Genomic DNA, 19,040 nt, shown 5'->3' with positions numbered 1-19,040 from the left:
TTTGGGGAGGGGGGGGAATGGAGGTAATGGAAGCCACCATCATGTGGGTGGCAAACAGTAGCTTTTTTGCTGGGGGTGAGGGGGGCTGGAGAACTGTAGTAACATCCCTGGGTGGGGTTGAAGGGGGGAGAAGTGCACTATAGGAAAGAAGAGATGGAAGAGGGATTAGAGGAAAAAGGGGGGGAGGGGGGAAGACAGGGGGAGAGAGAGAGAGAGCAGGGACAAGATGGACGGAGGGGAAAGGAAAAGAGAGGGGGAGAGAGAGTCCAAGCTGGAGGGAGAGGAAAAGATTGGGGGGGGGAGGGAGAAAGGTACACTAAAGCAAAACTGCTAACAAAGCTAACAGCCTTCCTATACACCTTTACAAGTCCCAGTGCTGCAGTGCAGGTGATCAACATCCTTGTTATCACACAAAAAGAATCTTCGCACAGGACATGAAGTTACAGCAGTGTGCCTGCATACCTTCTGTGCAGTACTGATGCAGGGTGCCTGGTTCCAGAGCAGGAACACAAGCAGCTGTGAGGTCCTCCTGGCTCCCGGAGCTTCTGTGTCTCTGTGTGTGTTCATGTCCCGGCTGGAGGGGCGGGGCTGCTGCTTGGACACTTCACTTTCTCCTCTCCCCTGCCAGCCAAGCAAGTGTCTAATAACGGCAGGGAGAGAGAGAGCAGGGCTGTCACAGGCAGCAAGGAGCTCCAGCTGATAGGAGCATTCAGATCAGGCAGGAGAAGTGCGTACTTTTAGCTGTGCACAGGACAAACCGGGAATTGTCCGCACAGTTTAGCTACAAGCCTGCCTGGAGCTTTGAAGTTAGAATCATACCGCCCCAGGCTCCCAGCCCAGCATCACATGGGGGGGGGGGGCGGAGCTACCATGGCACAGCAGCCTCTCAGCGTGAATGATTCAAACGCTGAGAGGAAAATCTTTGTGCTGCAGGCAGCTATTTGTGCACACCAGGCTGGAGGCAGGGCCCACTGGAGATGTGGAGGCGGGGACTACCGAGCAAATCCTCGGTACTTCGGTGGGTCAGTCCGAGGCTGCCTGCTGAGGTACCACGACGCTGCTGACAGCATTGGGGGATGTAGCTCAGAGGTAGAGCGCATGCTTCGCATGTATGAGGCCCCGGGTTCAATCCCCGGCATCTCCAGCTTTTCTTCTACAAACTGCAAAGTCCCCCTTGCGCTAATGGATCCCATACCGGAAGCGCCAATGTTTCCTGTTACAGATGCTTAGTGAGGTGTCAATATTTCTGACTTTCATGCAAACGCTATGCACCTTGGAATAGAGCCAATAAAATGCACTTCAGCCTTGTACACACTATGCAATTTCCCGCCAGATAGATGGGTCGAATAGATCAAGTCCGATCTGATTTCCGATCGTTTTTCTGATCGATTTGCATTGAAGTGATCAGAAAATCGATCGGAAATCCGATCGGATCTGTCGAAGATTATCTATCGACCCATCTGTCTGATGGGAAATTGCATGGTGTGTACCAGACTTTTTCTTTTAGGCCACACAGGAGGATGATTTAAGATTCAATGCAGGATTTAATCCAGGCCTTTGCAAGCAATTAAGCAGCATCAAGAGTCAGGAAGTGATGGAGGAGATAAAGATGACAAGAAGAGGTTAGGAAATGAATGATTGGCATGAATGAGAGTTTAACATCCAATATTACCCCTTAAGCAACCTGCTTGATAAGCCAAGTTTTTAGAGGATCATATCAAGCTTTAACATAATTTCAGGCAGAGAAACCTGTACCATTGATAGAACTTGCCATTTACCAGGTACTCAATGACAGCAGGTAGATTCTGAAAAGTGGTGTGCCGTACGAATCTACTCATTGTGCATCTCCATAGCGAACGTCAAAGGGGATGTAGCTTAGTGGTAGAGCGCATGCTTTGCATGTATGAGGCCCCGGGTTCAATCCCCGGCATCTCCAGCTTTTCTTCTACAAACTGCTAAGGCCCCCTTCCGCTACTGGATCCCATACCGGAAGCGCCAATGTTTCCTGCTGCAGATGCTTAGTGAGGTGTCAACAATTCTGACTTTAATGCAAACTCTTATTGTTCGTGAAATGAAAGGTTCCACCTATTTTGTGGGAAAAAAATTGGCCCTTAGCCAAATGCGGATTTACTGAAAAATTTTAAAAATGATCCGTAACATCACTTTCCAACTTAAACAGCTGCTAATTACCATTTTCTGCTGTAGGAGATAAAGGCCTGCTGAGGTACCACGACACTGCTGACAGCATTGGGGGATGTAGCTCAGAGGTAGAGCGCATGCTTCGCATGTATGCGGCCCCGGGTTCAATCCCTGGCATCTCCAGCTTTTCTTCTACAAACTGCAAAGTCCCCCTTGCGCTAATGGATCCCATACCGGAAGCGCCAATGTTTTCTGTTACAGATGCTTAGTGAGGTGTCAATATTTCTGACTTTCATGCAAACGCTATGCACCTTGGAATAGAGCCAATAAAATGCACTTCAGCCTCGTACACACTATGCAATTTCCCGCCAGATAGATGGGTCGAATAGATCAGGTCCGATCTGATTTCCGATCGTTTTTCTAATCGATTTACATTGAAGTGATCAGAAAATCGATCGGAAATCCGATCGGATCTGTCGAAGATTATCTATCGACCCATCTGTCTGATGGGAAATTGCATGGTGTGTACCAGACTTTTTCTTTTAGGCCACACAGGAGGATGATTTAAGATTCAATGCAGGATTTAATCCAGGCCTTTGCAAGCAATTAAGCAGCATCAAGAGTCAGGAAGTGATGGAGGAGATAAAGATGACAAGAAGAGGTTAGGAAATGAATGATTGGCATGAATGAGAGTTTAACATCCAATATTACCCCTTAAGCAACCTGCTTGAGAAGCCAAGTTTTTAGAGGATCATATCAAGCTTTAACATAATTTCAGGCAGAGAAACCTGTACCATTGATAGAACTTGCCATTTACCAGGTACTCAAGGACAGCAGGTAGCTCAGTGGTAGAGCGCATGCTTTGCATGTATGAGGCTCCGGGTTCAATCCCCGGCATCTCCAGCTTTTCTTCTACAAACTGCTAAGGCCCCCTTCCGCTACTGGATCCCATACCGGAAGCGCCAATGTTTCCTGCTGCAGATGCTTAGTGAGGTGTCAACAATTCTGACTTTAATGCAAACTCTTATTGTTCGTGAAATGAAAGGTTCCACCTATTTTGTGGGAAAAAATTGGCCCTTAGCCAAATGCGGATTTACTGAAAAATTTTAAAAATGATCCGTAACATCACTTTCCAACTTAAACAGCTGCTAATTACCATTTTCTGCTGTAGGAGATAAAGGCCTGCTGAGGTACCACGACGCTGCTGACAGCATTGGGGGATGTAGCTCAGAGGTAGAGCGCATGCTTCGCATGTTTGAGGCCCCGGGTTCAATCCCTGGCATCTCCAGCTTTTCTTCTACAAACTGCAAAGTCCCCCTTGCGCTAATGGATCCCATACCGGAAGCGCCAATGTTTTCTGTTACAGATGCTTAGTGAGGTGTCAATATTTCTGACTTTCATGCAAACGCTATGCACCTTGGAATAGAGCCAATAAAATGCACTTCAGCCTCGTACACACTATGCAATTTCCCGCCAGATAGCTGGGTCGAATAGATCAGGTCCGATCGTTTTTCTGATCGATTTGCATTGAAGTGATCAGAAAATCGATCGGAAATCCGATCGGATCTGTCGAAGATTATCTATCGACCCATCTGTCTGATGGGAAATTGCATGGTGTGTACCAGACTTTTTCTTTTAGGCCACACAGGAGGATGATTTAAGATTCAATGCAGGATTTAATCCAGGCCTTTGCAAGCAATTAAGCAGCATCAAGAGTCAGGAAGTGATGGAGGAGATAAAGATGACAAGAAGAGGTTAGGAAATGAATGATTGGCATGAATGAGAGTTTAACATCCAATATTACCCCTTAAGCAACCTGCTTGAGAAGCCAAGTTTTTAGAGGATCTTATCAAGCTTTAACATAATTTCAGGCAGAGAAACCTGTACCATTGATAGAACTTGCCATTTACCAGGTACTCAATGAAAGCAGGTAGATTCTGAAAAGTGGTGTGCCGTACGAATCTACTCATTGTGCATCTCCATAGCGAACGTCAAAGGGGATGTAGCTCAGTGGTAGAGCGCATGCTTTGCATGTATGAGGCCCCGGGTTCAATCCCCAGCATCTCCAGCTTTTCTTCTACAAACTGCTAAGGCCCCCTTCCGCTACTGGATCCCATACCGGAAGCGCCAATGTTTCCTGCTGCAGATGCTTAGTGAGGTGTCAACAATTCTGACTTTAATGCAAACTCTTATTGTTCGTGAAATGAAAGGTTCCACCTATTTTGTGGGAAAAAAATTGGCCCTTAGCCAAATGCGGATTTACTGAAAAAATTTAAAAATGATCCGTAACATCACTTTCCAACTTAAACAGCTGCTAATTACCATTTTCTGCTGTAGGAGATAAAGGCCTGCTGAGGTACCACGACACTGCTGACAGCATTGGGGGATGTAGCTCAGAGGTAGAGCGCATGCTTTGCATGTATGAGGCCCTGGGTTCAATCCCCAGCATCTCCAGCTTTTCTTCTACAAACTGCAAAGTCCCCCTTGCGCTAATGGATCCCATACCGGAAGCGCCAATGTTTCCTGTTACAGATGCTTAGTGAGGTGTCAATATTTCTGACTTTCATGCAAACGCTATGCACCTTGGAATAGAGCCAATAAAATGCACTTCAGCCTCGTACACACTATGCAATTTCCCGCCAGATAGATGGGTCGAATAGATCAGGTCCGATCGTTTTTCTGATCGATTTGCATTGAAGTGATCAGAAAATCGATCGGAAATCAGATCGGATCTGTCGAAGATTATCTATCGACCCATCTGTCTGATGGGAAATTGCATGGTGTGTACCAGACTTTTTCTTTTAGGCCACACAGGAGGATGATTTAAGATTCAATGCAGGATTTAATCCAGGCCTTTGCAAGCAATTAAGCAGCATCAAGAGTCAGGAAGTGATGGAGGAGATAAAGATGACAAGAAGAGGTTAGGAAATGAATGATTGGCATGAATGAGAGTTTAACATCCAATATTACCCCTTAAGCAACCTGCTTGAGAAGCCAAGTTTTTAGAGGATCATATCAAGCTTTAACATAATTTCAGGCAGAGAAACCTGTACCATTGATAGAACTTGCCATTTACCAGGTACTCAATGACAGCAGGTAGATTCTGAAAAGTGGTGTGCCGTACGAATCTACTCATTGTGCATCTCCATAGCGAACGTCAAAGGGGATGTAGCTCAGTGGTAGAGTGCATGCTTTGCATGTATGAGGCCCCGGTTTCAATCCCCGGCATCTCCAGCTTTTCTTCTACAAACTGCTAAGGCCCCCTTCCGCTACTGGATCCCATACCGGAAGCGCCAATGTTTCCTGCTGCAGATGCTTAGTGAGGTGTCAACAATTCTGACTTTAATGCAAACTGTTATAAACTGTTCTTATCACCTTGCTTCGACACCATCGTCTCACAGACTGTGAGATCACTTGACTCTCCACACACAGCAAGCAGGATATAGACTTTCCCAGGCTTTCCCAATGTTTACGTTATTTATTCAGGAAACAGGAATACAGATAGATACATTCATCTCCTGGCAAAGCAGACTTCCATGTTGCGTTACAGCTGCTTGAGTATCTATCCTACTGACGATACCCAGGTCTTCTTGTATCTACTCTATGTTACATCTAGACTACCTATGTACAGCATACATTATATCAGATTACAGAAAGGAATAACATGTTTAAAAGTCCCAGTCAGACTTGCGAGCTAGTGTGAAAGTAAAGAGCAGAAGTGAGCTCTCGTAGCTCCCTCAACCTTTAATAGCGACTAGGAAAGAGTTAAATATGACATCACCTTCGCCACCCCCTAGACCAGTTTATTGGTGGACCCACTCGTGATGTCATCATACACACCTACTTGATTAATAATCAATGAGGCATTTGACCCAGATGCAGGACCGTGGATGTTTAGTAAACATAGCCAATGTTTTCTGTTCCTGTGGTTGAGGTCAGAGTAGTCCGATGGCCTTCTCTTAGGAACATGTTCTCAGTATCTGCGTGTATCTTCTGCTACACGCAGACCCTGAGATGCCTCTGTCTATTTTAAAGGCATACCCTGCGGACAAGCCTTTTACATAAAACTCAGGCCAAGTAACTGAGGCCTACTTAAATTATAACAATCCCCCCTAAAACGGCTTGACCCGCAGATCCCAGCATCTGAACCTCCCAGTACCTGGTTTCTTTCTTGTATGTTTCACTTTTCGATGTTCGTGCTCACACAACTTCTCTGCTCTAGGCGGTTACCCCTGGAAGAGAGAGAGCAAGACCTCTTGGTCTTCCTATAACCAGGCTCTCTGGGGAAGCCCTACTTCTAAGTCCCTCAATACCACATGCTCAGCATTTGCGTCACTTGCGTATCACTCACAAACTTGAATGACCACAGAAAAGTGAAACTCGTTTGGTTGTTACAAAACGGAGCAGTGCCAGGTGCCTTCTAAAAGAGCGCCTTTATACAATCAGCTCCTAGGTACTACTAAACCTATACCCGTAACCCTGTATTTCCCTTAATTTGAAAATATTGGTTCATGAGATGGTTTATGAGGCACCAATCTCTGGACCGTGTTAATTTGTTTGCGTAATTTTACACACAAACTCACCTGTATAATGATTCCCAAGATTGCCACCCCCATCACTACGACCAGTGGATGTAGGAAGAAATTCTGAATTGCAGAGGCCCAGTCCGAATGTCCCTGGAATATTGCCAGAAACCGTTTCCACCAGGTCAGACTGGAACTCACCTGATTATATTTGTGTTCAACCTCTTTAAGATCGCCTTGATCATGACGAAATATCACCTCTAATTTAGTGTTCTGGTTGTTTAACCGTTTTAACAAAGTGTGATCTTGTGTCAAAACCTGTACCCATTTGTCCCATGGCGTGTTATCCCTCAGGATGGGCACCTCCTGTGGAGCTTTGAACTGTAGAGTTCTCCTCACAATTTGAGGAATCACGTAGTCAAACCTAGATGACTTGATCCGTATGGGATCTCCGCTCACACAATATGTTCCCCTTAAAAGACCAACCCTATCGGAACAATTATGAAAATGTACAATGAATGTGTCATTAGACCTCATGTTTAAAAAACACACTTTTCCTTCAGCCACCGGAGATATTGGTTTGGCATTAGGAGGGATCTTTTGGATGGCAGCTGCGCACTCTGTGTTATTGAGCCAGCAGGCGTCCTCACTAAATCGGACTTGCCCCGGCAAACACAGGTACCTCTCTGAGAATTGCCAGCATGATGACAAATCTACTTGTTTCACCTCCCCGTCTAGCACCAAAAATCGTTGACCTCTCAGGTCATGGTGTAAGACATGTGTTGAGGAAACAGGTGTACCCAGGGATACTACTGGAAAAACTACCTGAGTTTCTCCGCCGGTAGGAACTAAGGAAGTAGCGGTGCATAAAAAATTGTCGCACCCCATCCATTTGTTTATCCACACCTCTCGGTGCCTCCATGCAAAAGATCCTTCCCCCGGAAAATCGACAAATCGCTCCTTGTCAAGTCTCAGCTGTAAAGGAGTTTTACCTTCTGATAAGGCTTGAGCCATTATCTTAAAATCTGCTGTTAACTCGGTTTGCATTGACAGGCATGCTGTCTCCCATGCAGTACCCCTAGCATGTTCAATCATCTTCTGAAGAATTATTTGAATGTGCCTTTGAGTGTACCCCTGAACTCTATAGGTGTTGTGTGTTAACTGTTCCAAAACCAAGTTCAGATGGTGTTGGGTACCCACATTCTGTTGTCCCAATGTGCCTAATTGTTGAATGACCTCCGTCATCCCTTCTATGTCTACACTGTTTGCTACCCCCATTCCAGCGCCCATTCCTCCCAAGAGTGTATCTGTTAAATCTCGGGACCTTCTTCTGGCTACGCTATTCCCCGTGGAATGTGCCCATGACATAAAAGACTGTACCAGGGTGGCAGTGACAGTGCTACAGTTAGGGTATATATTAGATATTACCCACTCTTCTAAATTAATCTGCCAAGTGATCAATTGAAGCTGGGCCTCCATGATAACTGGAGTCGCCCTCAGTTGATTTAACTGGAAAGGGCCACTTTTTACAACCTGATGTGTCTCACATGACGGTAGGTGGGGTTCCTGAGTAGTCCCTGGCAGGGTGACTACCTGAGCTTTAGGCGTTGTGGGAACCCCCACTTTTACTGTCACGGTTCCCCTTCTCATTATGCAAGATCTATTTGGACCCTTAAACTCTAGGGACTGTGGGATGCAAAAACCATATGTCCATGGTCCTTCATCCTCCTGGACTAAGGGCACTATTTTTAAACCCCCCCTTTTTAGTCCCATCACCCTTCCGTCATAGAGAGTCCCCGGGGTGCTACCTGATGTATCCCAGGATTCTACCTCTCTACTCCAAAAGGTCCCCGGATCCATCCAACTCACGTCCCATGCTAACCCTTGTGGCCCTCCCCAGAAGAATACGGTAGGTACTCTTTCTTCTGGGAAATTGATTAGCATATCAATGACAAACGCTGTTCCCAACTGTCCTGTTTGGACCTTTGCCCCCCTTATGTCCTGGGGCAAAATGCGTACCTTAGGTCGGGAAGAATGTACTCTCTGCAATCGTTCGATTAAGAGTACCTCCTCACTTACCCATCTAGCATGAGGATAAGTGCTTGAATATGGACTGTGTGGTATTGTCTCATGTTGTGACCCCTGTAGTGAGGATGTTATCTGTGTGGACCCTCCCCTACTCGGGATTGCTCTCTCCACCCTCTTGGTCCCCCGAGACTGTGGCTGGATCTCGATTTTTACTTCTTGTTTCGAGAACCACCAACCCTCGGCTTTCCAGCCTTTACGTGTGTATAGTTGTTTCAGAGGCACTCTCTGTTGGTAGCTCCAGAGTGTGATGTTGTCCCCTGCGTCTCTCTGGTAAAAGAATTGACGCCTCCTGCTCGTTCCTCTCCAATCTGGAACCATCTCACTCTGCATAACCAAGACAAGGTACCCCTGAATCACACACTCCACCTTTTGCATGTACCCATTGTACTGCAAGGTACCTTTTAACAAAACTTTGGATCGGTGCATCGATTCTGGGAGTGTGACATTCAATGGCAGATTTACACTGCCGTTCACGTCACCCTTCCAGCACACCTGACCCTTCAGACCTTTCACCCACATTGTGCCATGAAATTTGTCTGCACCTGGCACTTGTGTTCTCATTAACCCCTTATTATACCCGAGAATGTCCTCTCTTCGTTCTCCTAGGACGAAATGGCAACCTAGGATCACCATCAGCATGGTACACTTCATTATAAAAGCACCACCCTGGGAAAGAAAAACATTAGCACTTTGCATTATGCTTTGCTCCGACAGTTTTGTTAGTCTCTTTCCGATTTCAGGAATCTCGTGGTTTACTCTCTTTCCAATTTCAGGAATCTCGTGTCTTAGTCTCTTTCCGATCTCAGGAATCTCGCTGTTCTCCAAGCTTAGATTGGCATCTGGAACCTTTCGCGTATCCGACTGACATCTCCAGCTTTGCTGCCAGCACGGCATCTGTCTCAAATCCATATTGCCAAACACCTGAAATCGAAATACAAACAAATCAATTCTTATTAATGATTTGGGATTCGCCCTGCGGCTTGTACTCTTTACACTTTAAATTGATCAATATATATCGTAATTGATCTCGTTGCTTTATGGTTTTCATGAACTCTGTTTACTCTTATTGGTAGATTGGAGTTAAACTTCACCCCCCTACCTCAGTACTATCCTCAGTACTTACCTGTTTAAAATATGCTCCCGCGGACTTCACCTATGGAAGCTCGCTTCACCTTTGGAAGCTCTCACCCCATTGCAGCTCACTCCACATCCCCCCTTATCTGTCCATGCGCGGCCGTCGCATGCACAGATTACGGATGCCACACCTGATGCTGCTTTGCAGGTGAGCCTGCAATGCTCTTACTCATTATCGCATTTACTTATCTAGAACTTCATCGCGATACCAGCTCTGCTAGAAGTTCTGTGTGTTGTACCCTCTGACCAATGTTTGCCGTGCCACCACCTAAACTACCAAAAAAAACTGGCTGCCTCCCTGTAGGAAGGAGCACTTTGCACTTAAACTACACAGGGTGCAGGGCTAAGCATACCAGCGTCACATGCCTGTATGCAGATCCCTGAATGCCCACATGGAAGGTAGTCACCTGGCAAACAGCGTACTGATACACTGTCACTCTGTAAACGGCAATTCTATCATCTGTATAATTGCCCCATGAACTGTTGTCAGTCCTTGTTCTTTGTGCTACAATTGATAGGAGCTGGAAAAAAAATATTTGACCAATCAGTGGACGAAAAAAAAACGCACACAAAACAGCTCCAGCCCAGCATAGACCTCTCAGTCCAGCTCTGGCCCTATTCACGACAACACCGGAAAAAAACGTTACCGCTCTGCAGAAGCGGCGACGGAAACCCGAATTGGTCAACTCCCTTTTTTCCAACTCCGGCACCCCCTTTGATGCGCTGTCCCCCTTTCCTTCTATTGGGAACTCATGCTGCACCACCCATTAAGGTGCCTCACTTACAGGAATAATCCCATAAGCAACACAGTACAGACCCATTTCCGATCTGTACTGCTCCGTGTGTCCCTGCACCGAGCTGGGAAACACTTCCTATTCTGGCATTCCTGTCCATAGACTCTGGGAAAAACTCTGGGGAAATACGTTGCAACCCGAGACACACAGTAGCATGTCTCTGTATCTCTCCCCCCCTCCCTTCCAGCTGCTCTGCCCGGAGCCGCGAGCACAGCCTGATGTGACGTGGATCCCCCAGCCCCTCCTCCCCCCTGCCATGACGTGTGGGGGCCATGACTCACGGGGGCGGGCTCTCTCCACTGCCGCCATTTTGAGTCCTGGACTGCCAGCCAAGATGGCTGCTCCCATAGCAGCCTCTCATTCCTATAGACCTAGGAGAGAGAGCAAACACAAATAGAACATACTTTTTTTATGCATCGTTACACACAGCTTCTATCCACAGTGCACAAAAATCAGCCTCAGCATTCCTTCACGTCTCAGCTGTAATCCGAACTGCAATCAAACATACGGATCCCCAGAGACGTAGGAATCTTTCTCACTCTATCACAGACATAATTAAGAACCGCCCGAGCGAGCTATACGACTCCAAACCACTGTAACCGACTGGAAATGCGAGAAACGTGCAGAACATCTCACAAACAGAAAGACACTCGCTTTCCTCCTCTCTCCCTCTATCCCCTCTCTCCCCAACTCATCTGCAGCTCATCTCAGCCATAACTCGGAACTATTACAGCGCTATTACTGAGACGAACAACAGACGAGCTGGATGAACAACATAACAGATGCAGATATTTACAAGCATGTTAGCAATGTTAACGCGCGGAGGAAAGACACACAAAAACCTCACCCATTATCTCAGCTGTCCCTCTGCGAAATTCCACAGCTACCCAGAGACAAGGGCTGTCCACCCAGCTCCCCGAGAAAAACGTACTTCTAAGTTTCACAACTGTTCTCTCCTGTCTACTCTGCTACCTCTGCCGCGGGGGACCCCCCCCCCCCTTATCTATCATCCTGCCCCGTCTCTGGACAGGGAGAGAAAAACAAAACATCTGCCACACAGAAAACTTGAATCCGAAGAAGAAAAAAAAAAACCAAGCACATAAACCAGACTCCCCCCTCCCACCATGCATGGGAGAGATGAGAAGCCCGCAGCCTCCCCACTGCAATTAACACAGAATATACACATTAACACATTACCCTCCTCTCATACAATAAAGATAATGCAACACAACAACGTAAAACATACTTGCCTGAGCAGAAGACTTTGTAAGCCTGCGAATTCGACCAGCTTTTGGCAACTTTCCACGACACTGAGTGGATCCCTGGAACTACTGAGCGTCAGCTCTGTGTACCCACACTGGCTCAGCGGATCAATCTCCAGCGGCAGCTGCCAGCCGGCCTCGGAGCCTTCCAGTCACCTGTGATCCGGTTTAGGCTAGGACTGATGTGCACTTTCAGTCTAAGTTTAACATCCACGAGTGTCGCCGCTGGTTCTCTCGAATTGTAGCCCGTGTGTGCTCGGCTCCCACACACTACTCACACCAGCTTATCAGTCTCAGCTTGATAAGCTTTACAGTCCGTGTCCGTCTATTCCGCTTGTTTTGCTGTGGAATATCTTGAAACCATTTTCCATCGGCCCCGGCCCCGTCTGCCTGTATAGCTAGGCAGGGAAGGATTTCAGGCACCACTGTTATAAACTGTTCTTATCACCTTGCTTCGACACCATCGTCTCACAGACTGTGAGATCACTTGACTCTCCACACACAGCAAGCAGGATATAGACTTTCCCAGGCTTTCCCAATGTTTACGTTATTTATTCAGGAAACAGGAATACAGATAGATACATTCATCTCCTGGCAAAGCAGACTTCCATGTTGCGTTACAGCTGCTTGAGTATCTATCCTACTGACGATACCCAGGTCTTCTTGTATCTACTCTATGTTACATCTAGACTACCTATGTACAGCATACATTATATCAGATTACAGAAAGGAATAACATGTTTAAAAGTCCCAGTCAGACTTGCGAGCTAGTGTGAAAGTAAAGAGCAGAAGTGAGCTCTCGTAGCTCCCTCAACCTTTAATAGCGACTAGGAAAGAGTTAAATATGACATCACCTTCGCCACCCCCTAGACCAGTTTATTGGTGGACCCACTCGTGATGTCATCATACACACCTACTTGATTAATAATCAATGAGGCATTTGACCCAGATGCAGGACCGTGGATGTTTAGTAAACATAGCCAATGTTTTCTGTTCCTGTGGTTGAGGTCAGAGTAGTCCGATGGCCTTCTCTTAGGAACATGTTCTCAGTATCTGCGTGTATCTTCTGCTACACGCAGACCCTGAGATGCCTCTGTCTATTTTAAAGGCATACCCTGCGGACAAGCCTTTTACATAAAACTCAGGCCAAGTAACTGAGGCCTACTTAAATTATAACACAAACTCTTATTGTTCGTGAAATGAAAGGTTCCACCTATTTTGTGGGAAAAAAATTGTCCCTTAGCCAAATGCGGATATACTGAAAAATTTTAAAAATGATCCGTAACATCACTTTCCAACTTAAACAGCTGCTAATTACCATTTTCTGCTGTAGTAGATAAAGGCCTGCTGAGGTACCACGACGCTGCTGACAGCATTGGGGGATGTAGCTCAGAGGTAGAGCGCATGCTTCGCATGTATGAGGCCCTGGGTTCAATCCCCGGCATCTCCAGCTTTTCTTCTACAAACTGCAAAGTCCCCCTTGCGCTAATGGATCCCATACCGGAAGCGCCAATGTTTCCTGTTACAGATGCTTAGTGAGGTGTCAATATTTCTGACTTTCATGCAAACGCTATGCACCTTGGAATAGAGCCAATAAAATGCACTTCAGCCTTGTACACACTATGCAATTTCCCGCCAGATAGATGGGTCGAATAGATCAAGTCCGATCTGATTTCCGATCGTTTTTCTGATCGATTTGCATTGAAGTGATCAGAAAATCGATCGGAAATCCGATCGGATCTGTCGAAGATTATCTATCGACCCATCTGTCTGATGGGAAATTGCATGGTGTGTACCAGACTTTTTCTTTTAGGCCACACAGGAGGATGATTTAAGATTCAATGCAGGATTTAATCCAGGCCTTTGCAAGCAATTAAGCAGCATCAAGAGTCAGGAAGTGATGGAGGAGATAAAAATGACAAGAAGAGGTTAGGAAATGAATGATTGGCATGAATGAGAGTTTAACATCCAATATTACCCCTTAAGCAACCTGCTTGAGAAGCCAAGTTTTTAGAGGATCATATCAAGCTTTAACATAATTTCAGGCAGAGAAACCTGTACCATTGATAGAACTTGCCATTTACCAGGTACTCAATGACAGCAGGTAGATTCTGAAAAGTGGTGTGCCGTACGAATCTACTCATTGTGCATCTCCATAGCGAACGTCAAAGGGGATGTAGCTTAGTGGTAGAGCGCATGCTTTGCATGTATGAGGCCCCGGGTTCAATCCCCGGCATCTCCAGCTTTTCTTCTACAAACTGCTAAGGCCCCCTTCCGCTACTGGATCCCATACCGGAAGCGCCAATGTTTCCTGCTGCAGATGCTTAGTGAGGTGTCAACAATTCTGACTTTAATGCAAACTCTTATTGTTCGTGAAATGAAAGGTTCCACCTATTTTGTGGGAAAAAAATTGGCCCTTAGCCAAATGCGGATTTACTGAAAATTTTTAAAAATGATCCGTAACATCACTTTCCAACTTAAACAGCTGCTAATTACCATTTTCTGCTGTAGCAGATAAAGGCCTGCTGAGGTACCACGACACTGCTGACAGCATTGGGGGATGTAGCTCAGAGGTAGAGCGCATGCTTCGCATGTATGCGGCCCCGGGTTCAATCCCTGGCATCTCCAGCTTTTCTTCTACAAACTGCAAAGTCCCCCTTGCGCTAATGGATCCCATACCGGAAGCGCCAATGTTTTCTGTTACAGATGCTTAGTGAGGTGTCAATATTTCTGACTTTCATGCAAACGCTATGCACCTTGGAATAGAGCCAATAAAATGCACTTCAGCCTCGTACACACTATGCAATTTCCCGCCAGATAGATGGGTCGAATAGATCAGGTCCGATCTGATTTCCGATCGTTTTTCTGATCGATTTGCATTGAAGTGATCAGAAAATCGATCGGAAATCCGATCGGATCTGTCGAAGATTATCTATCGACCCATCTGTCTGATGGGAAATTGCATGGTGTGTACCAGACTTTTTCTTTTAGGCCACACAGGAGGATGATTTAAGATTCAATGCAGGATTTAATCCAGGCCTTTGCAAGCAATTAAGCAGCATCAAGAGTCAGGAAGTGATGGAGGAGATAAAGATGACAAGAAGAGGTTAGGAAATGAATGATTGGCATGAATGAGAGTTTAACATCCAATATTACCCCTTAAGCAACCTGCTTGAGAAGCCAAGTTTTTAGAGGATCATATCAAGCTTTAACATAATTTCAGGCAGAGAAACCTGTACCATTGATAGAACTTGCCATTTACCAGGTACTCAAGGACAGCAGGTAGCTCAGTGGTAGAGCGCATGCTTTGCATGTATGAGGCCCTGGGTTCAATCCCCGGCATCTCCAGCTTTTCTTCTACAAACTGCTAAGGCCCCCTTCCGCTACTGGATCCCATACCGGAAGCGCCAATGTTTCCTGCTGCAGATGCTTAGTGAGGTGTCAACAATTCTGACTTTAATGCAAACTCTTATTGTTCGTGAAATGAAAGGTTCCACCTATTTTGTGGGAAAAAATTGGCCCTTAGCCAAATGCGGATTTACTGAAAAATTTTAAAAATGATCCGTAACATCACTTTCCAACTTAAACAGCTGCTAATTACCATTTTCTGCTGTAGGAGATAAAGGCCTGCTGAGGTACCACGACGCTGCTGACAGCATTGGGGGATGTAGCTCAGAGGTAGAGCGCATGCTTCGCATGTATGAGGCCCCGGGTTCAATCCCCAGCATCTCCAGCTTTTCTTCTACAAACTGCAAAGTCCCCCTTGCGCTAATGGATCCCATACCGTAAGCGCCAATGTTTCCTGTTACAGATGCTTAGTGAGGTGTCAATATTTCTGAATTTCATGCAAACGCTATGCACCTTGGAATAGAGCCAATAAAATGCACTTCAGCCTCGTACACACTATGCAATTTCCCGCCAGATAGATGGGTCGAATAGATCAGGTCCGATCGTTTTTCTGATCGATTTGCATTGAAGTGATCAGAAAATCGATCGGAAATCCGATCGGATCTGTCGAAGATTATCTATCGACCCATCTGTCTGATGGGAAATTGCATGGTGTGTACCAGACTTTTTCTTTTAGGCCACACAGGAGGATGATTTAAGATTCAATGCAGGATTTAATCCAGGCCTTTGCAAGCAATTAAGCAGCATCAAGAGTCAGGAAGTGATGGAGGAGATAAAGATGACAAGAAGAGGTTAGGAAATGAATGATTGACATGAATGAGAGTTTAACATCCAATATTACCCCTTAAGCAACCTGCTTGAGAAGCCAAGTTTTTAGAGGATCTTATCAAGCTTTAACATAATTTCAGGCAGAGAAACCTGTACCATTGATAGAACTTGCCATTTACCAGGTACTCAATGACAGCAGGTAGATTCTGAAAAGTGGTGTGCCGTACGAATCTACTCATTGTGCATCTCCATAGCAAACGTCTAAGGGGATGTAGCTCAGTGGTAGAGCGCATGCATTGCATGTATGAGGCCCTGGGTTCAATCCCCGGCATCTCCAGCTTTTCTTCTACAAACTGCAAAGTCCCCCTTGCGCTAATGGATCCCATACCGGAAGCGCCAATGTTTCCTGTTACAGATGCTTAGTGAGGTGTCAATATTTCTGACTTTCATGCAAACGCTATGCACCTTGGAATAGAGCCAATAAAATGCACTTCAGCCTTGTACACACTATGCAATTTCCCGCCAGATAGATGGGTCGAATAGATCAAGTCCGATCTGATTTCCGATCGTTTTTCTGATCGATTTGCATTGAAGTGATCAGAAAATCGATCGGAAATCCGATCGGATCTGTCGAAGATTATCTATCGACCCATCTGTCTGATGGGAAATTGCATGGTGTGTACCAGACTTTTTCTTTTAGGCCACACAGGAGGATGATTTAAGATTCAATGCAGGATTTAATCCAGGCCTTTGCAAGCAATTAAGCAGCATCAAGAGTCAGGAAGTGATGGAGGAGATAAAGATGACAAGAAGAGGTTAGGAAATGAATGATTGGCATGAATGAGAGTTTAACATCCAATATTACCCCTTAAGCAACCTGCTTGAGAAGCCAAGTTTTTAGAGGATCATATCAAGCTTTAACATAATTTCAGGCAGAGAAACCTGTACCATTGATAGAACTTGCCATTTACCAGGTACTCAAGGACAGCAGGTAGCTCAGTGGTAGAGCGCATGCTTTGCATGTATGAGGCCCTGGGTTCAATCCCCGGCATCTCCAGCTTTTCTTCTACAAACTGCTAAGGCCCCCTTCCGCTACTGGATCCCATACCGGAAGCGCCAATGTTTCCTGCTGCAGATGCTTAGTGAGGTGTCAACAATTCTGACTTTAATGCAAACTCTTATTGTTCGTGAAATGAAAGGTTCCACCTATTTTGTGGGAAAAAATTGGCCCTTAGCCAAATGCGGATTTACTGAAAAATTTTAAAAATGATCCGTAACATCACTTTCCAACTTAAACAGCTGCTAATTACCATTTTCTGCTGTAGGAGATAAAGGCCTGCTGAGGTACCACGACGCTGCTGACAGCATTGGGGGATGTAGCTCAGAGGTAGAGCGCATGCTTCGCATGTATGAGGCCCCGGGTTCAATCCCCAGCATCTCCAGCTTTTCTTCTACAAACTGCAAAGTCCCCCTTGCGCTAATGGATCCCATACCGTAAGCGCCAATGTTTCCTGTTACAGATGCTTAGTGAGGTGTCAATATTTCTGAATTTCATGCAAACGCTATGCACCTTGGAATAGAGCCAATAAAATGCACTTCAGCCTCGTACACACTATGCAATTTCCCGCCAGATAGATGGGTCGAATAGATCAGGTCCGATCGTTTTTCTGATCGATTTGCATTGAAGTGATCAGAAAATCGATCGGAAATCCGATCGGATCTGTCGAAGATTATCTATCGACCCATCTGTCTGATGGGAAATTGCATGGTGTGTACCAGACTTTTTCTTTTAGGCCACACAGGAGGATGATTTAAGATTCAATGCAGGATTTAATCCAGGCCTTTGCAAGCAATTAAGCAGCATCAAGAGTCAGGAAGTGATGGAGGAGATAAAGATGACAAGAAGAGGTTAGGAAATGAATGATTGACATGAATGAGAGTTTAACATCCAATATTACCCCTTAAGCAACCTGCTTGAGAAGCCAAGTTTTTAGAGGATCTTATCAAGCTTTAACATAATTTCAGGCAGAGAAACCTGTACCATTGATAGAACTTGCCATTTACCAGGTACTCAATGACAGCAGGTAGATTCTGAAAAGTGGTGTGCCGTACGAATCTACTCATTGTGCATCTCCATAGTGAACGTCAAAGGGGATGTAGCTCAGTGGTAGAGCGCATGCTTTGCATGTATGAGGCCCCGGGTTCAATCCCCGGCATCTCCAGCTTTTCTTCTACAAACTGCTAAGGCCCCCTTCCGCTACTGGATCCCATACCGGAAGCGCCAATGTTTCCTGCTGCAGATGCTTAGTGAGGTGTCAACAATTCTGACTTTAATGCAAACTCTTATTGTTCGTGAAATGAAAGGTTCCACCTATTTTGTGGGAAAAAAATTGGCCCTTAGCCAAATGCGGATTTACTGAAAAATTTTAAAAATGATCCGTAACATCACTTTCCAACTTAAACAGCTGCTAATTACCATTTTCTGCTGTAGGAGATAAAGGCCTGCTGAGGTACCACAATGCTGCTGACAGCATTGGGGGATGTAGCTCAGAGGTAGAGCGCATGTTTCGCATGTATGAGGCCCCGGGTTCAATCCCCGGCATCTCCAGCTTTTCTTCTACAAACTGCAAAGTCCCCCTTGCGCTAATGGATCCCATACCGGAAGCGCCAATGTTTCCTGTTACAGATGCTTAGTGAGGTGTCAATATTTCTGACTTTCATGCAAACGCTATGCACCTTGGAATAGAGCCAATAAAATGCACTTCAGCCTTGTACACACTATGCAATTTCCCGCCAGATAGATGGGTCGAATAGATCAAGTCCGATCTGATTTCCGATCGTTTTTCTGATCGATTTGCATTGAAGTGATCAGAAAATCGATCGGAAATCCGATCGGATCTGTCGAAGATTATCTATCGACCCAT

At 45.7% G+C, this 19,040-nt stretch overlaps 18 non-coding genes across 18 annotated transcripts; all 18 read left to right on the top strand.

Moving 5' to 3' along the window:
* Window positions 1–1,072: 1,072 nt before the first annotated feature.
* Window positions 1,073–1,144, top strand: TRNAA-CGC (transfer RNA alanine (anticodon CGC)). The gene has a single exon. It is a non-coding gene; the product is annotated as a tRNA-Ala (tRNA).
* Window positions 1,145–1,864: 720 nt separating this feature from the next.
* Window positions 1,865–1,936, top strand: TRNAA-UGC (transfer RNA alanine (anticodon UGC)). The gene has a single exon. It is a non-coding gene; the product is annotated as a tRNA-Ala (tRNA).
* A 314-nt stretch (window positions 1,937–2,250) lies between these two features.
* Window positions 2,251–2,322, top strand: TRNAA-CGC (transfer RNA alanine (anticodon CGC)). Its single transcript has one exon. It is a non-coding gene; the product is annotated as a tRNA-Ala (tRNA).
* A 653-nt stretch (window positions 2,323–2,975) lies between these two features.
* TRNAA-UGC (transfer RNA alanine (anticodon UGC)) lies at window positions 2,976–3,042 on the top strand. The gene has a single exon. It is a non-coding gene; the product is annotated as a tRNA-Ala (tRNA).
* A 313-nt stretch (window positions 3,043–3,355) lies between these two features.
* TRNAA-CGC (transfer RNA alanine (anticodon CGC)) lies at window positions 3,356–3,427 on the top strand. Its single transcript has one exon. It is a non-coding gene; the product is annotated as a tRNA-Ala (tRNA).
* Window positions 3,428–4,135: 708 nt separating this feature from the next.
* Window positions 4,136–4,207, top strand: TRNAA-UGC (transfer RNA alanine (anticodon UGC)). Its single transcript has one exon. It is a non-coding gene; the product is annotated as a tRNA-Ala (tRNA).
* A 314-nt stretch (window positions 4,208–4,521) lies between these two features.
* TRNAA-UGC (transfer RNA alanine (anticodon UGC)) lies at window positions 4,522–4,593 on the top strand. Its single transcript has one exon. It is a non-coding gene; the product is annotated as a tRNA-Ala (tRNA).
* A 708-nt stretch (window positions 4,594–5,301) lies between these two features.
* TRNAA-UGC (transfer RNA alanine (anticodon UGC)) lies at window positions 5,302–5,373 on the top strand. Its single transcript has one exon. It is a non-coding gene; the product is annotated as a tRNA-Ala (tRNA).
* A 7,945-nt stretch (window positions 5,374–13,318) lies between these two features.
* Window positions 13,319–13,390, top strand: TRNAA-CGC (transfer RNA alanine (anticodon CGC)). Its single transcript has one exon. It is a non-coding gene; the product is annotated as a tRNA-Ala (tRNA).
* Window positions 13,391–14,110: 720 nt separating this feature from the next.
* TRNAA-UGC (transfer RNA alanine (anticodon UGC)) lies at window positions 14,111–14,182 on the top strand. Its single transcript has one exon. It is a non-coding gene; the product is annotated as a tRNA-Ala (tRNA).
* A 314-nt stretch (window positions 14,183–14,496) lies between these two features.
* On the top strand, window positions 14,497–14,568 carry TRNAA-CGC (transfer RNA alanine (anticodon CGC)). The gene has a single exon. It is a non-coding gene; the product is annotated as a tRNA-Ala (tRNA).
* A 653-nt stretch (window positions 14,569–15,221) lies between these two features.
* Window positions 15,222–15,288, top strand: TRNAA-UGC (transfer RNA alanine (anticodon UGC)). The gene has a single exon. It is a non-coding gene; the product is annotated as a tRNA-Ala (tRNA).
* Window positions 15,289–15,601: 313 nt separating this feature from the next.
* On the top strand, window positions 15,602–15,673 carry TRNAA-CGC (transfer RNA alanine (anticodon CGC)). Its single transcript has one exon. It is a non-coding gene; the product is annotated as a tRNA-Ala (tRNA).
* A 708-nt stretch (window positions 15,674–16,381) lies between these two features.
* Window positions 16,382–16,453, top strand: TRNAA-UGC (transfer RNA alanine (anticodon UGC)). The gene has a single exon. It is a non-coding gene; the product is annotated as a tRNA-Ala (tRNA).
* A 653-nt stretch (window positions 16,454–17,106) lies between these two features.
* TRNAA-UGC (transfer RNA alanine (anticodon UGC)) lies at window positions 17,107–17,173 on the top strand. The gene has a single exon. It is a non-coding gene; the product is annotated as a tRNA-Ala (tRNA).
* Window positions 17,174–17,486: 313 nt separating this feature from the next.
* Window positions 17,487–17,558, top strand: TRNAA-CGC (transfer RNA alanine (anticodon CGC)). Its single transcript has one exon. It is a non-coding gene; the product is annotated as a tRNA-Ala (tRNA).
* Window positions 17,559–18,266: 708 nt separating this feature from the next.
* On the top strand, window positions 18,267–18,338 carry TRNAA-UGC (transfer RNA alanine (anticodon UGC)). Its single transcript has one exon. It is a non-coding gene; the product is annotated as a tRNA-Ala (tRNA).
* A 314-nt stretch (window positions 18,339–18,652) lies between these two features.
* TRNAA-CGC (transfer RNA alanine (anticodon CGC)) lies at window positions 18,653–18,724 on the top strand. The gene has a single exon. It is a non-coding gene; the product is annotated as a tRNA-Ala (tRNA).
* The last annotated feature ends 316 nt before the right edge of the window (window positions 18,725–19,040 follow it).

This window comes from Hyperolius riggenbachi, chromosome 4 (assembly GCF_040937935.1).
Source record: "Hyperolius riggenbachi isolate aHypRig1 chromosome 4, aHypRig1.pri, whole genome shotgun sequence".
In the NCBI taxonomy this organism is placed as follows: domain Eukaryota; kingdom Metazoa; phylum Chordata; class Amphibia; order Anura; family Hyperoliidae; genus Hyperolius; species Hyperolius riggenbachi.
This window is presented reverse-complemented; position numbering and strand designations above follow the sequence as displayed.